A 17,589-nucleotide genomic window follows, 5' to 3' on the forward strand; every position below is an offset into this window, starting at 1 on the left:
ATATCCAACCAGGAATTTCATTTTTAATTTTATTGTTTATCTTTTCTTATGAATAATTTTATAGCTATTTTATGTCATAATCTTGAATAATTTATTTCCATAAATATCTGTGAAGGACAAATTCCCTCTTCACATATTTAACTTAAAATATCTATCTCGGGCCTTGAACAAAAGAGAGGGGTCAATAGCATAGGACTGAGAGCTCAAAAATAAACCCACACTTTAAGGACAGTTAAACTATGACAAAGGAGCCAAGATTATACAGTGGAGAAAGGAAAGTGTTTTCAGTAAATAGTGTTGGGAAAACTGGACAGCCACATGCTAAAGAATAAAATTAGGCCACTATACCACACCATACACAAAAAGTAAACCAAATGGATTAAAGATTTGAGTGTAATACCTGAAAACATAAAATGCATAGAAGAAAACACTGGTAAAGCAATTTATGATATAAGTTTCAGTGATATCTTTCTTTATGGGTACATCTCCAACAGCAAGAGACACAATAGAGAATATAAATAATTGGGATTATATGAAACTAAAAATTTTCTTCAGCATCAAAGAAACCATTAGTAAAACAGAAAGGTACCTTACTGAATGATGGAAAATATTTGCATACCATACATCTGACAAAGGGTTTATATCTAAGATTGAAAAGGAACTCATATAACTCAACAATAAGAAAACCAATTAAAAAAATGGGCAAGAGACCTAAGTATTAACTTCTCCAAAAAAGACATACAGGCCAACAGGCACATGAGAAAATGTTCATCATTAAGGAAATGCAAATCAGTAACACTGTAAAACCACCTCACACCTGTGAGACCGGTCCATATCAAAATGACCAAAAGAACAAGTATTGGTGAGGATATTGAGAAAAGGGAGCCTTTGTACATTGTTGGTCATAATGTAGACTGGTCCAACCCCTTTGGAGATTTCTCAAAATATTAAAATAAATGTAACATATGACGTAGGTATCTAACCAAAGAATGCAAAAACACTAGTTCAAATGGACACATGCACTCCTATGTTCTTTGCAGTACTATTTAAAATAGGCAAGCTATTGAAACAACTTAAACGCCCAAAGACAGATGAATGGATTAAGTTGCAGTATACACACATAGAGAAAGAGAGAGAGAATCACACACATAATGGAATACTACTCAGCTATAAAAATGATTAATTATTCCAATTTATGAAAGCTTGTGTGGAGCTAGAAGGAATTATTCAAAGTGAAGGAGGAAGAAAAATGCCAGAGAATATCACTTATATGTGGAATACAGAAAAAGGGGTCATATAAAACCAAACCAATCACAAACCCTAGATATCTGATTGTAGAGTTGAGGCAACCAGAAGGGGAGAGCAAAGTAAGGAAGGTTACAATAGACTGTGTTGGAGGACTTTCAGTGCCTGGGCTGTGGGTATCCTGTGCCAACATACACTTTAATGGTGTGATCCTATACCTCTAAATAATATACACTGTTGTAAACCAATGTTACCACATAGACATGCATATACATATATGTAGAGATAGATATGAAATTCTGCAATCCAATTTATTTTGTAGCTATATACCTGGTGTTAGTATCAAACCTCATATATCAAGAGCTCAATCCCACAAGGCTGGTCATTTCAAATGCCAACTGCAGATCCTAGGTTGCAATTTACTTTTCTGATTGACTATATAAGTTTCATTGACACCTTCCTTGCATTCAATATAAGCCAAACTGCCCCACAAAATTCAGGGAAACACTAATGTCATTATAGAGTAGATAATTAAAGATAAATATGGACAACCAAATGAAGAGGTACATAGGGTAAGGCATGTGAGAAGGGGCATAGCTTCCATACCTTCTTCAAGTATATCACACCCCTAGTATCTCCACCTGTTCACCAATGTGAAGATTATGTGAACCTCAAACCATTGGGATGCTCATGGAAATCACATTATAGTACAGCATGATCAGTCATTAACTCAGCCTCCCTTCTCTCACCCCTCCACGGATTTTGGGGAAAGAGAATGAGGAGGAATGTTCCAAATATCCAATTATGGTTTAGCTTTTCTGATGATCAGCCTCCATTCTTAATCTAGCCCAAAGCCCACCAAGAGTTGCCTCATTAGAAGAAATGACACTCCCACTATCCAAGAATTCCCAAGGATCTTACGAGCTCTGTGTCTAGAACCAGAATCAAACACCAAATATTCAAAAACAGATGTTCTTAATGCTGTCATTACTTAGGAGATTACAAAGGTTTAGGATTTCAGTGTCGGGAACTATAGAAATATATGATATATATTATAGATATGTTAACAAGAAATAATAAATAAATTAAGGTTAAATGAAGCAATAAGGGTAGGTCCCTAATCTAATAGGATTAGTATCTATACAAGAATCAACACAGGCGTCTTTTTTAAATTTATTTTTTATTTTTTTTAAACACTATGCCTTTCAAACACTGCTGTGATTTTTTTTTTTCAAAGATTTATTTATTTATTTATACAAGCACTGGGTACAGTCAGAAGCGCGGGAGGGTGAGAGAATTCACCAGAGCCAGAGCGGGGAGCAGAGCTGGTAGAAGGACCGAAGTACACTGCTGAGGGTAGCAGCGGGCAGCAGGAGAGGTCTGCGCGCCATGTGGGACCCTCCTCCAGTGGCCGGGGTACAGCCGGGGATGGAACCGTCGCTGCCTAGGCTGCGGGCAGCTTCACAACCCAGCGCTCAACAGCTGTGCCACCAGGGAGGCCCAACACAGACCTCTCCTTTGTCACACATACACACTGAGAAAAAACCATGTAAAAACACAGCAAGAAGGTGGCTGACTCTAAGCCAGAAAAGAGCTATCATCAGAGACTAAATCAGCTATCATCAGAGACTAAATCAGAGACTAAATCATTTTATTTTAATGATCATATCTAGCTATTTATCTATTTATTGATTTATCTAGCTAAATAGCTATGGAACATTGTTTGAAAGACACAAACTACCAAAACTCACATAAGGAAAAAGATAATCTTGATAAACCTATATTAATTAAAAAAAGAAAAAAAACTGAGGCAATAACTAATGATTTCCAAAATAGAAATCAAACAGCCAGAGGAAATAATATGAATTTTCTAAAATGTATTCTAGATAATAGAAGCAGAGGGAAAATATCATAATTCATTCTATGAGGCAGTATTATCCTATTACCAAATTCAGACTTCTATCCTCCCGAACTATGAGAAAACACATTTCTGTTGCTTACAATATCCAGTTTATATTTGCTATTGCAGGCTGAGCAGATTAATACACAATGAAAACTGTAGATGCTCGAGAGAACCAAAATCATATAATCAGGAAATGTGTAATTTAAACAATGCAGTTTCCCTGTAGAGCAAGGCATTGTGACATCTAGCACTGGCTCCTTCCTTTAGCTTCAGTGTCACAGCTTTAAAACTCTGCCGAACAGCTACAGCCATACTCCCCAAAAACCTTCCATCTTGTCATATCTAACTCTGAGTTTGCTTTCTTTCCCCCAACTCATCCACTTCTTCATCTATTTCCTATCAACATTTATAGAACCTTTATTGACTTTGTCAATTTGACTCTTGTCCTTTATTCAACCTGCCAATTTTATCAGTTAAATTTGTTTCCACTTCCATAATAAGCATTTTGTTATCAGTTCCTAAACTATCAAGGTGGGTCATAGTGCACAGTGAGCTTACAAATTTACTTACTCGTCTACCTTAATTTGGATAAATTCATAAAGAAATGTCTGCATGATGAGAAAGGAAAAAGAACAAAGACGATCTTCCTAAACAGGGACCTCTAAATACTGATAATTTTCTACCATTTGCAGTATTTTTGGTATTTGAATAGGATTCAGAAAAGACTAACATGTATGTGGGTAGTGATAAGTTTCACAACTGTCTGCATATTATCAACTAAATAATTTCTACCAAGCAGGTAACTGGTTTGTGTCACCAGGCACAATCCTGCACATCTATTCATTCTCATACTGTTGCAGCTAGAAAAAGTCAGCAGAGCACTTTATGCCTATGGGTTTATTTTTTTCTTTCATGCAAAGTTGGTTGATAACTGTGACATTTCACCAAGGACATATTATTATCTCATTAGTACAAAATCTCTAAATAATTAAACAAATAAGTCTTAAATTCCCCAGAAGGTCACCAACTCTATTTATATTCTAATATTTATAAGATTCACAGATCAGTCTAGCTAGTTATAATGTATTTCACAGACAAGACAGATGAAAGAGTATTTTAATGATCATATCTGGCTATTTATCTATTTATTGATCTATCTAGCTAAATAGCTATGGAACATTAAGACACAAACTACCAAAACTCACATAAGGAGAAAGATAATCTGGATAAACCTATATTAATAAAAAAAACTGAAGCAATAATTAATGACTTCCAAAATAGAAATCAAATAGCCAAAGGAAATAATATGTATTTTCTAAAATGTATTCTAGATAATAGAAGCAGAGGGAAAATATCATAATTCATTCTATGAGGCACTGTTATCCTATTACCAAATTCAGATGAAGTCATTATAACATAAAAGAAGAGTACACATCACTATCTCTTATAAAAAATACATGTAAAGGTGTCATTGTGCCTGGGTAAAACCAGAGCCGTGCAGGGATAAAGTGAGGGCGCAGCATAGGGAGGCCCTGGCCTTCTGCACCTATGTCTTGTGGAGCTGGTATGAGGCAAAGAGACAATCCTTGTTGACTGTCAGGAGAGTCAAGAGTTTGGCTTGTACCTTTGAGCACACACCGATTCATGAGGAACCAGATGAAAAGCAAAAGCTGTGGTACTGAAATGGATTAATAAGGAACTTAGTGATTTGGCTCATGACCTTCCAGCACAATGTTCTGCCGGTTTAGTGGGGGCCGACATGTTTCATTGGCAGCCACAATTATGGGACTTAATTGTTGCAGAAATAAATTCTAGCCTTTTACTCAGGCAAGGGAAGAACAAGCGGTACTTCAGGAATGGTGAGGTCAGGAGAATCTTTATTACTAGTGCATGAGCTCTCAGACCTGGGTAGCCCGTAAGGTTTGAGCACCTGTCTAGAGACAAAGGGTTTCTTTTATCCACAACCATCTTACATTGATAACATTGGTTAACAAGCACAACTATTTGCTATAAAACTGTTAGACAAAGGGGGAAAGATGGACATTCGTGGATGTACTTTGAGAGATAACTCAGCTTTGCCAGCTGTCCAACCTTGTTAAAATGTAACCTTGTTAGGGCCTCCCTGGTAGTACAGCGGGTTGAGCACTGCACTGTGAAGCTATCTGCAGCCACTGCAGCACGGGTTCGATTCCCGACTGGCCAGGGAGATTCCTACATGGCCTGGCAGACCTCTCCTGCTGCTGGTATAACATTTGAAAACCAATTCATGTAACCCTCCACAGTCCTAGGCTAAAGAAGAAAAATCTTATGATGACGTTAATTGATATAGAAAAAAATCTTGGAAAAAAAAACAGTAACCATTCATGATAAAAACTCTCAGAAAAGTGGGAACAGTGGAAATTTTAATCAACTTAATAAAGACATCTACAAAATAAAGCACATGTGCTATAATCCTGTAGCTACTATCATACTGAAGGATGTGCAACTGAATGTTTTCTGCTTGATACAGAGAACGAATCATGAATGTCTCTGTCATCATTCCTGTTCAACAATGTAATTAAAGAATCCTACTTACCACATTAAGGCAAAGGAAGAAATAATACTGTATTTACTTATGACAAGTTTATGTGAAAAATCGCAGAGAACTGACAGAAATTTTCAAGGCTAGTATATGATCGTGAAATGCTTCCTTATACATTAGCATTGAATAATTTGCATTTGCAATTAAAAACAAAATTTATAACATCAAAGAATAAAATATTTATATATAATTTTAAGAGAATACAGGATTTATATGTGGAAAAATACTGTATGATGAAAGTCAAAGAGGTTCTAATACATGCAAAGATAGTATATTGCATGATAGGAATACTCAACGTTGCTATGATAGGAAGTGTTCCAAAGTTATTCTATCAATACAATTCAATCTGAGTCAAATACTAAAAAGTTATCTTATAGACATAAATGAACTGATCATAACGTTTATACAGGGAAGCAGAATATCACAAGAAGCCAACACAATACTAAAGACCAATCTCTGAAGAACAAGATATGAGGACTAACATCAACTAACATGAAAATTCAATATAAAGCTATAGCAATCAAAGCAACAGGGAATTAACAAAAAATAGACATGTAAATCAACAGAACACATTAGAAAGCTCAGAAATCAACACATAAAAAGAGCTGACTGATCTTTGATAAAGGGCAAAAACAAGTGAATGGAGGGCAGATACTCTTTTCAACAAGTGACAGTGTCACAACTCAACTATACTATATGCTTCCCCTGCAAAGAACCTCAATACAAAAAAATAAATAAATATAAACACCCTCATAACAGATCATATTCTTAAATGTAAAACAAAACTATATAACTTTTAGAATAAAACTAGAGACAATCTACCTTGGATTTGGTTTGAGATTTTATACACAATATACAAAGCACAATCCTTGGAAGAAAAATTACAGTAGTTGGTATAATTAAAATCAATTTTACTCTACAGAGGAGTATAAAGAGAAACAAAACACAAGTCCAGTAGAAAATATATTTAAAACACTTACCTCAGTGAGGATCCGTATCTAAAATATAAAAGAACCTATAATATAACTCAATAGTCATTATACAAGCAACCCAATTAAATAGACAAAAAAAATCATAAAAGCAATTATCAGATAATATATAGATCATCAAATCTTCTCAAAAGCATTTGACATTAGAAATAAAAACAAAAATGAGGTACACCTTTACTAAAATGGCTAAAACAAACAAAAAATATTACAACTATTGGGGAAGCAACCTCATGAGCTTACCAGGGGCAATCAGAAAACTATCCCCTGTATCTAGAGGCCAAGAAAAAAAACAAAGAAAAAGGCAAACCACTCTAAACTGGTAGGTGGCAAAATTTAATGAGCAAGGAAACTTAATTATAGGCTCAAGTTTATAATACACATTCCATGGGACAGGGATAAGAGCTCTGTTTAGCTTTTAACATAACAGGTGGTCTTTTTCTTTTTGTTTTAATAGCCTTCCCCAACAGCATCAACACTAGCGAGAAGCAAAGCAACAGTTACCCTCATTAACAAATGTAAAATTTGGAAGACACTTTGGAAGACACTTGACAATCTGTGACCAAGAAAAACCACCTCATCATATGGCCTAGCAATAAACTCTTCAATATTGACACAAAGCACTTGAAAAGCTGAACACAAAAGCCTACACACAATATAGCAGCTTTACTTATAATTGTTTAAATATAGGAGCAACCAAAATGTTCTCAACAGATAAATGCAAAACCAAAAAGTTGCAACATCCAAACAATGGGAAATTATTCAATGATAGAAAGAAATCAACTATTAAGACAGGGATGAACCTGAAATGCAAGTTACTATATGAGAAAAGTCAGTCTGAAAAGATTGTCTAATTCCAAATATATGACTTACTGAAAAAACATGCCCAAAAATATATATAAATAGCAAAAGACACTAGTAGTCACCAGGAGTTTAAAGGTATGTGTGGAAGGATGTGGGAATGTTGAATGTCGAACAGGAATTTGAATAGCCTTGAAACTATTCTGTATTATACTGTAATGGTGGATATATAACATTATGTTTTTGCCAAGGCTCATAGAACTTTACAGCACAAAGAATCAGCATTATAATATGCAAATTTTTAAAGTCATTAAGGAGCTTGAGGAATCCCAGGAAGAAATACAGACTATAACAAAATAATCTAATTGTATTACAAAAGCATGAAACATCCTTAATGAAGGATGTGGGGTAAAAGTGCTGACCAAGTAATTTCCATAACAAATAGAATCTTTGAGACTAAAGGAAAGGACACAAACTTTGCATTCAAGTTGCTATCTGTTTCCCAGTGAAGATATAAATTAACATTTCTGAAACTATTATACATGTATATGGAATAATTAAAAATGTAGATCGAGAATGATGGGTGCCCAATTTCTCACTGTTATCTGGGGGTTTCTGGATAAACAAGGGGAGGAGTCTAACATGATCTATGTGTTAATAGGTCAGACTTGGAAACAGTAATATGAATTTATGTTAATATATATCCAGATGTTTAAATGTAGAAATTTGTATAGATGTGTGCATACATAATTTAGGTTGATAATCAGTCCTCAGGGAGGACTAACAATCCCTACTATGTACATTTGAGCTGTGCATGGTTATGTCCTTTCAAAGAGTAAAATGTGGAAAGGGATAAAAGAGTAACTTAAAAGCATGGAAATCTTACAAGTATTGTACCATCCAGAAAATAAAAGTAAATATCAACAATATTTCATGTCAATAAATGATGGCTTACTTGATATGAAGTGATAGAAATGTAACCCTTACCTGTGGTTTCCCTCCTTAAAATTTATAATTCCAGTCTAATAATGAAGAAATCATCAGACAAATTTCAGTAGTGAACTATCCTAAAAAATAAACTACTAGAATATATCAAAAATATCAAGGTCATCAAAAACCAGTAAAGTTTGTGAAACTCTCACTCTCAAGAAAATCCTAGGGAGAACTGACAACAAAAGCTAATGTGGGATCCTGAATGTGTTCCTGGAAAAAAAGACACTATTTAGATTCAAGATATATTACTGAACTATGGAATTTGATTTTTGAAAGGGTTAATGTTACTATGTTACTAATTGTTTGACTAAAATAGATTCAACCTTTGGCCAAAAACACGTTTTCCATAATCATTAAATGTGTTTAATACTAATTGGACTGCAACAAAAATAATTATGAAGTATATATACTACATAAAGGGAATATTTACAACATTTGCAATTTATTGATCATCAAGTATAATTCAAGTCTCATATGTGTATACATTTATACACATAAAGAATGGAATAATATATATGATATATGATATATAATATATACGATATATATATATCATTTCAAGCTCATATCAACCTTACTGCAACAGGTATTATTACTTCCATGTCCTACAGAGATTATGAAATTACTTGAGGATATGACTGTTAAAGTCTAAATGTGTATACAAGCATTATAATTTCCATAGTACAATATATAATCCTTTTTTTCTATTGTTTACACAGAAAATATCACAATATTTTCTAGAACATCTATTAGTTTCTTGAACTCAAAAGTTTTAGCTGCACTAAGTAGATATTTAAAATAGAATAAATTTTATGATATAATCTCCCTGAACACATTACCCATAACTATGTTATCTGTTACTGACACTTCAAAAGACAAATAGGAAAAAAAAATTACTATTGAGTCATACAAATCTTAGCTTACTACATTTGTTGCACTAAGGGACAAAATGACTTCAACAGAATATTAGGTGGTGCCTCAATATGGGGAAATTAAGATTTCTAGAAATTTAAGATATGGGTGAGCTAATTTTAAAGTAGATTTTACAAGGTATTAAATTGGTTGATTTTTTAACAGAATGACAGTAATAGCTTTGAATTGGTAAAGCCAGAAAAGCAAAGGTCATTTAGCAAATCTTCACTAGCAAGTGTTAATTAAGTAATATATTTAGATTTAGTCTCATCTGTCAGGGCACATCTTTGCTAGAGAAACAAATGGAGTTTTTGCTTGGATTAAACGTAGTTTAATGCAGATACATGGAGGCTCCACCCACAACATGGAAGAATAGATAGGCTAGAATCATCTCCCTTGAAAACAACTAAAAAAATGACTGATGTGTGCTCCTAGGACAACCCAGACACCTCGAACCGGCTATACAACACCAGAACTTCCCCAAAGAGTTCAAGAACTAGGCTGGCGGCCGCCTAGGGGAAGACTAGGAGAAGGCGTGAGGGGTTTGGTATCTGGAGTGGGGGCCAAATTTCCAAGTCACATTGAGGGAAACCCAGAACACTGTGAAGTTACCCGGAAGAATTTTCCTAACTCAAGAGCGGGCCCAGGCCCAGGCCTGGCAGTGGGAACGCAGCAAACTCTGACTCAGGAAATTGGAAACCACAAAACTGGGATGGACCTGGCCTCTTCTAGCCTCCATCCCCTTCCACTCCTGGGAGAGCACAAAGAAAAGCCAAGCAGAGCCAAGCCTGACTCTGTAACATGCCCAACAACAGAAAGAAGAACTTTAGAGAAAACTCACAAATTCTCCAGGAAGGCAGACCAAGGGTGCATATACTTCCCAGACCTGCAGGAGCAGCAGCTGAGGCGAGTGGAGAACAGCAGCAACCATGGTGGGCGCCATAGTGTTAAATAGGCACACCTGTGCCTGGTCCTCATCCAGGGCTGCCTCAGAGCCAGGTGCAAATTATTACCAGATCGTGAGCCTGAAGACCCGGATATTGCCCTTCCGGCTGGGAGGACTAAGCTTCATAGACCAGGACCTTCAGGTGAAAGGAATAGGGAGGTGGGGAGGAAAGTGAAGGCAACTTAAGCAAGAATACAACCTACTGTAGAACAAAACAAGAGGTAGATGTAACTGATGTCACTCCTCACACCAAGATTGCGTATTGAAGCCCTAGACGGGGCCTCCCGGGTGGTGCAGCGGTTGAGCGCTGGGCTGCGAAGCTGTCCGCAGCCTCTGCGGCGTCGGTTCGATCCCCGTTCGCCAGGAGAGGGTCCCACATAGCGCGCAGACCTCTCCTGCCTTGCCCGCTGCTCCCCTGTTCTGTTCCCCACTCTGGCTCTAGTGAAGTCTCTCACACTCCCACGCTTCTGAATGTACCCCTGCTTGTATAAATAAATAAATAAATAAATCTAGAAAAAAATAATAAAGCCCTAGATAGCCCTTCTACCACCACCTCACCTCTAGGCAATCTAAGAAGAGACAAAGACAAATCCGCACATACACATGCATAAATGGCAATAAATAAGGTGATATGCATACATAGAAAGCAAGGAGCATCTCAAGACAAGATGGAAAAGCAATAAAAGGACAGAAGTCCCAGGAGAAATATAAAGGACACAGAAATAGAGAAACTATCTGACAACAACTTCCAAACAACAATACTGAAAATGTTTTAAATGAGATAGCGGAGGTCATTCAAAGGTAGACAGACAGACACAAGATCCCAGAAAGGAGATCCAGGAACAAAGTTCTTCACTGAAGAGACTGAATACATAAAAAGATCACAAAAAATTATTCTGAATGAAATGTAGATAAACTAAGTGCTTTAAATAGAATCAAAATGGCTTAAGAATTTCAGCTGTACAAGACTCAAATGAATAAATTACACATTTAGAAAATGAGTGTTGCGACAAAGGAAAAATGAGGAAACTCCACAGAAAATATCAGATTCAATTAGAAGAGGAAACCTAAAAGGGGAGGAAACCAAGAAGGGGAGGAAAAAGAAATAAGACTAGAAATCCGATTCAAAAAAATAACAGATCAGAGTTTCCCAAAACTACAGAGTGAATTAAAATGTAGAAACCTAGCAGGCAGAAAGAACACCTAAATTCTTAGGTGCAAAGAGATCTATACTCAGACACATCATTATCAAACTATCAAAAATCAGAGATAAAGAAAAAAAATGTGCAGGTAGCAAGGGAAAAAATAATAACTTAAAATAGTTCCCAAATTAGGATTTCTCCAGACTTTAGTCCAGACACTCTCCAAGAAAGGAGAGCAAGGAAATATTTTTAATTCTAAAAGACAAGAAATGTCAGTCAAGAATTCTCTACCTTGCAGAATGATTAAGTATGGAGGTGTAATAAAGATTTTCTCAGACAAATAGAAGCTAATGGAGTTTGCCACTACCAGACACACTTTTTTGAGTAATACAGAAAGGAGTTCTACAAGAAACTGAAGCACAAACTCCTTAACAAAACTAGAAGAGCGATAAACACTAGCATCAAGTGCACAAATGCTATGAGTTAATATCAAATACAAAGGGGAAGAAAAAATGGGTAGAACCAGTATAGTTAAATGACAGAGAGCAGAGACCAGTGCATAAAAGACCTAAAAACAGTAACTTAAATAAAAACCTCATGGTAATCACTAACCAAAAATTCAGAGTTGACACTGACAGACAGACAAAGAAATAAAGAAATTGACAGTAGCCTTAAGGAAAGCCATCCAGAAAAACTAGACAGAAACAAAGGGAAAAGAAACAACAGAAAAATGAAACAAAATCAGAAACAAAATGACTAAAAACAATCAGTTCATATCAATAATGTTCCGATTCATATCAATAATGGTCTGAATTCACCAATAAAAAGACATAAGTTTAACAACATGGGTGAAAAAATTGCAGCCATGAACTCATTTTAAACCAAAAGACAAAAACAAAATAACAGACTGGAATAAGGTCATACATGCTAATAACTCAGAGAGTAAAACACAAACTGCTATTATATACAAAAAATTAGACTTTCAACTAAAAAAAAGGTAATCTGGGACAAAGATAGATACTATATAATAATTAAGGGAACAACTCACCAAGATGTAGCTCTTATTAAATTTATGTTCCAAACATAGGTGCACCTAGTTATATAAAGTTACCATTAATAGACCTAAAACAATGTATCAATGAAAATAAAACTGTCTGAGACTTCAGCACAACACTGACACAAAGGGATAGATCATCCAAACAGAAAATTAACAAAGAAATGAAGGTCTTAAATAAAATATTAGATTGAATGGATTTACAGGACATTTAGAGAGTTTTCCATCCTAAAAGCAATGCATCCACTGCTTCTTCACTGCAAAAGAACATTTTCAAGAATAGATCATACTAGGATATAAGTCTCAGAAAATATACAAAACATACAAATGATATAAAGCTAGAAGTAAGCATAAAAGGGATCGTGGAACTAACCAAAATAAGTGGAGACTAAAGAAAATGCTTCTGAACAACACTTGAGTCAAACACAAATTCCTTGTATGTATTGAACATGTACTGTAGCTTTTTCATCCCTAATCAAGAAAGAAGAGTTTGGGCAAAAACAAACTATAATTAAAAAATAGATAAATGTATAGATTTCTTTGGATATTTAAAAGTTTTAATTCACAAACACTAAAGTCAGGATGTTTGTGCTTGTGTTCAGTTTGTAATTTATATCTTCTCCTGTTTTTCTTTTTACAATGAATTTTACTTCCATTATTTCTTATAGTGCAGAGATTTTTTTTTTGTTTTTCTAATCTAAATGTCAGTGGTTTCCTTGGTTACAGCTAAATTCTGTTTAAATACCACAACGCTGTAATTAAAACTTCAATTATCTGTATTTGCAGCCCCATAGGTTATTAGATATTGTCTATAGTAAATGACAAATGTCTGTGTTAATATAACCTATATTATCAGAACCCAGTCACATGATCTTGAATATATTTTCATATATGTATGGGTTGGCTTGCATATTTAGTCATATTCTAAGTTGCTTTTCCTTAGCCTTTTTTTTTTAAACTTCGGTAGTTTAAATGTTATTCTGGGGACCTCCCCGGTGGCGCAGCGGTTGAGCGCTGGGTTGCGAAGCTGCCCGCAGCCTCTGTGGAGCTGGTTCGATCCCCAGCTGCTCCCCGGCCACCGGAGGAGGGTCCCGCATGGCGCGCAGACCTCTCCTGCCGCCCGCTGCTCCCCTCAGCAGTGTACCTCGGTCCTTCTGCCCGCTCTGCTCCCTGCCCTGGCTCTGGTGAATTCTCTCACCCTCCCGCGCTTCTGACTGTACCCAGTGCTTGTATAAATAAATCTTTAAAAAAAAAAATCCCATGAGTCAAAACATACAGTGGAAAAAGGAAAGTTTCTTCAAAAAATGGTATTAAGAATTGGGCCTCCCCGGTGGCACAGCGGTTGAGTGCTGGGTTGCGAAGCTGCCCGCAGCTTCTGCAGCACCAGTTCCATCCCCAGCCACCAGGCGAGGGTCCCACATGGTGCGCAGACCTCTCCTGCCGCCCGCTGCTCCCCTCAGCAGTGTACTTCGGTCCTTCTGCCTGCTCTGCTCCCCGCTCTGACTTGGTGAATTCTCTCACCCTCCCGCGCTTCTGACTGTACCCAGTGCATGTATAAACAAATAAATAAATAAATAAATAAAAATGTTATTCTGAGTCAACTGCAGTACACACCATATACGGGAATGTTAATTTTTATTTACTTTTATGGAAGGAAGGTAAAATTAAAATTATAGCATAAATCTAAAAAAAACCCCTAAAATTTCATTCTAGTCTACGCATATAGTTATTTTATTTTTGCTTTCTTGATAAAAATATATGAAGGTGTAAAATAATTTGCTAGGAGTTTTGTTGTACAACTCATCCTAAAATCATGTGTTTCTGTATAAATAGGAAATTAGAGCACACTCAAATTTGAATATAATTTTATAATTAAAAACCAGGGCATTTACATATCTACATTAGAAGAAGTCATTCTATTTTTTGGAATGTAAGTACAACACATAATAATATTCATCTATATAATGCTTAAAATTCACTGCCTTCAGGCGGACAGCACATGGATGATGGCGGCTATTCCATGAATTGTAATGAGTTCTTCCAGAGGACCACTTCCAGTAAAAAGAGGACTCCCGTCATAAAGTGGGGGTCCTCCTCCTAAAAGAAATGTCCCCACAGAACAAGTTCAAAAGGAGTGCAATGATGTAGAACAGTGGAACTTCAACAACAATTAAAAAAAAAATTAAAATAAATAAAGGCAAAAAGTCAACATCTGGGCCTCCCTGGTGGCACGGCGGTTGAGCGCTGGTTTGTGAAGCTGCCCGCAGCCTCTGCGGCGCCGGTTCCATCCTCAGCCACCGGACGAGGGTCCCACATGGCGCGCAGACCTCTCCTGCTGCCTGCTGCTCCCCTCAGCAGTGTATTTCGTCAGTCTGTCTTTTCTGATCCCCGCTCTGGCTCTGGTGAATCCTCTCACTCTCCCGCACTTCTAACTGTACCCAGTGCTTGTATAAATAAATAAATCTTAAAAAAAAAAAAAAAAGAAAAAGATCTCACACCTAAAGAAAATATTAAAAAAAAGGCAACATCTTTTTGAAAACATACGAACAGTGTCGTAAACCAGTGTTACCTCAATTAAAAAAAAAACCACTAGTACCTGATAGACAATATAGATTTTAAGAGTTTTACATGGTATTTGTAGTCATTGTATACAAACAGTATGAAAAATATACAATTTATTTAGTTTAACTTAAGAGAACAGAGGCCTGATGCTAAAATGAAATAAACTTCTAAAATATTGACTCTACTACTCAAGCTTACCTGTCAACTTGATTATTTTAAGTCAATTATTTTATTTGGGGTTTCTGCAGAGATTTGTTTTTCAGAAATTATATATATATATATATATATATATAACTTTGCAAATGCTTAAATGAGGGTAACAGCATTTCCATTTGAACATTTCCATCTTGAACATAAGACTAACTTATTTTATTTCTTTCCACATATTTTCTTCTTTGTTTTTTCTCTATATTAAAGCAAAGGACTAATTTTTGAATGGACAGTTACTTTTGTAGTGTAATTTTAAGAGATAAATTAAACTATGCAAGTAAATGGTTTATTTTTGACAAAGTCTGAAAATTTAATATTTCACATTTTAAATTATTAATCCAACGTATCTTCATTAGGGATCAATAAGCATTGGCATAAGATTATATGCTAAACTTACAATTGTATCCAAAATGGACAAGACCTACGCTATTTTAGAGTTTACATTATAGTGAAAGTCAAGTAAACGCAAACAAATAAAAATATCATAGGTTATAACAGAATTCTCTCAAGGAAAGTAAAAGTGAAAATAAACATGGGTCTCCCCTGGTGTCGCAGCGGTTGAGCTCTGGGCTGCAAAGCTGCCCACAGCCTCTGCAGTGCCGGTTTGATCCCTGGCCAATGGAGGAGGGTCCCACATGGTGCACAGACCTCTCCTGCTGCTTCCGCTGCTCCCCTCAGCAGTGTATTTCATCAGTCTGCCTGCTCTGATCCCTGCTCTGGCTCAGGTGAATTCTCTCACCCTCCCACAATTCTGACTGTACCCAGTGCTTGTATAAATAAATAAATAAATCTTTAAAAAAAATCTAAATTAATTTCATTAAAAAAATAAACAAACACAGGACATTGATATAGAGACTAGCAGAGGAACTTTAGAGTGAATAGTTGAGATTGCCCTCACCAAGGTGATATTTACATTAAGATCTGAGAGGTAAGCATGTGCCATCAATTAAAATTGGGAAATCATTTTCCTCAGAGTAAAATAAGCATGTGTAGACTCCAGGGAAGGAAGAGACCATAGTATTTACTAGCAACTGATAGAAAGTTTATAGTACAGGAACATAACAAAAGTAGGGGTAGAAAATTGTATGAGATGGTAACTTGGAAAGATGGGCAGGAAACTGCAGTATTAAGCCATGGTAGGAAACATTTGTTTTATTTTTAGTTATTTTTTCACATTTTATTCTAAGTGCAATATGCATGCATCCATGTACAGACAGAAAATTCATGCAATGCTAAAATAAGAGTTTTTTTTCCAACTCACTATTGCCTTTTATGAATTAACTACTTGGTTTTTCTGTCAAGATCATGGAACTATTTGAGAGGAGAGGGAGGTGTCCACAAATGTTTCTGAGAAGAATGATGGCTGTTAAAGAAAATTATTTACTTTGAAATTCTATCCCTGAATAAAGGAGCTAATAATATTCTGATGATATGAAAATGTCATGATCCATCTGCTATAGCTGCAAGCAGAAAGGGAAAAATACATTTAAAAATAAATAAAAGTTCTACCTATGCAATACCACTGGGCAGGAAGTCACAGGATGGGGAAACAACTAAGACTCTTGGGCCAGCACTCTTCTGCTGCCCAGTTTTTTTACAGAGTAGATTTTCTTTGAGAATTCTAATTCAATGATGCTGAACTTTATATCTGGTTTTTAAACATTTTTCCCTCCCTTCTGTATCCCAAGAAGGCAGAATAGAAATATACAAAAGAACATTTTTGGCAATTTTAGAGCAAAAATTTCTACCTTAATATAGCTGGTCCTGGTCTTTATTTGCTTGTTTCTAATTATACCTTTTTTTAAAAAAAAAAAAAATTTAGACTTTAAAATACACATTTTTCAAGTTTATATGAGTCTGATTTGTGATTGTTAGTCATCTGTAACTGGTATTTACTTCTCCTTGTCATTCTTTTAATCTCATAAGGGTCTCTTAAGAGGTTTAGAAATTTTGAGTTTGTGTATATTGTGTGTTTGCACAAGTTTGTAGATGAAAGGTGAAGAAGTTGATGGGGGGAAGTAGGTAGGATAATAGTGAGTCAGGAAAATTTCTTATTTTATTTTATTTTATTTTTTTTTTATAGAGGCATGTTTTATTTATTTATTTGTTTGTTTGTTTGTTTGTTTTCATTTTATACATGCACTGGGTACAGTCAGAAGCGCGGGAGAGTGAGAGAATTCACCAGAGCCAGAGCGGGGAGCAGAGCAGGCAGAAGGACCGAAGTACACTGCTGAGGGGAGCAGCGGGCGGCAGG

This window comes from Talpa occidentalis, unplaced genomic scaffold (assembly GCF_014898055.3).
Source record: "Talpa occidentalis isolate TD23 unplaced genomic scaffold, MPIMG_talOcc4v2.1 talOcc4.8, whole genome shotgun sequence".
NCBI lineage: Eukaryota > Metazoa > Chordata > Mammalia > Eulipotyphla > Talpidae > Talpa > Talpa occidentalis.